Here is a 1336-nt window from a genome sequence, read left to right as displayed (position 1 = left end):
ATTTTAAATTATTGAACTGGACCACACTTTGATCCTTAGTTGAAAGTTTTACGTTACACTTATTAACCGCTATACACAGTCAATTTCATGTTTTTTAAGTTTATATTCAGTGTCAGAGAAATTTAAAAATCTATCACAAATGAAGCTCTTACGTTTATTACTTGTTGATTGACTTCTAACTAAACGTAATAAATTCTTAATCCATACATACTGAATCTTAAGTTCTAGAACACTCATCTCACTGGCAGCTTCATTATGTTCTTCTATCTCTTCGTCATTTTCATCAGTATAATAATTCTGAACGAGTTATGAATTGACGTGTTTTTCTTTCTCCACCGAAGTTATATAGCATGGAGCAACGTTGAACTTGTTTTCAACTTTTTGAAGAATGTATAGGTTCATGGATACAGGATTTTATTAGTCAAATTTTACAATATCTTTAACTGATACTGGAAACTTTGACAACTAAAGTTAAGTTCATTTTGATACTGCATTTACTGCTTGATACATTTGCTGTATGCTTCTGCTGGATGAATAGCAGACAATACTGCCTACATAAAACACTTATTATTATTGTTGTTACATTAACACAAGCTCTCTTATCCTGAATAAGATGCGGTAGTTCAATAAACGAACTTTTTTTGATCGGATTGAACTTATTAATGTTTATCATTAAATCTTAAATCTGTTGCAATGACTAGCCTGAATCTCTTTCCTTAAACTCTTCCATCTGTTATTTTGATGGCTCACTCTCATTGTAATCAAGTCACTCCCTAAGATTTGTTGATTTATATATTGGAGCATTTTTAGTATTAAAGTATTTAATTTCAGTACTCTCAGAGTCATTTCAATGTAGTACATATTCACTTGAGAGCTTAGAATTTACCTTTAATGCACTATATTCTTGCAGAGCTGCCACAATATTTTCTTCAAATAAAAATTTTCATCATCTAAAAATGATTAAATGTCTAGGTGTGCAAGATTCGTAATAATACCTGATCTTATTCATTTATCAAAAGCCAATACAACATCATTCCACTGCACAGTATTTCTAGGTATTACTGATACATCAGATTGTGCTCTTAACTCTCCTCCAGTTTAGGGAGAAGAAAGCTTAAGCACTAAACAACCAGTCTTCAACAAGATAAAGAACAATCTGAGCCAGATGGAATACGTTGTTTACCTGCAGGGCTTCAAAAGGTGTTGCAATATCTTAATCTTGAAGGAGGCAGCAATCATGACACTTCAAGAAGGTGCTCCACCTATATTTTACAAATTTCAAGCGTCTTGCAAGTGGTCAAAGCTGTCACCTGGTTAAAGTCGGACTAATCATTGG

The sequence above is a fragment of the Copidosoma floridanum genome, unplaced genomic scaffold (assembly GCF_036245765.1).
Source record: "Copidosoma floridanum isolate Cflo_tuat_1 unplaced genomic scaffold, Cflo_Japanese_pri ptg000021l, whole genome shotgun sequence".
In the NCBI taxonomy this organism is placed as follows: Eukaryota; Metazoa; Arthropoda; class Insecta; order Hymenoptera; family Encyrtidae; genus Copidosoma; species Copidosoma floridanum.
Note: the sequence above shows the minus strand (reverse complement) of the source record.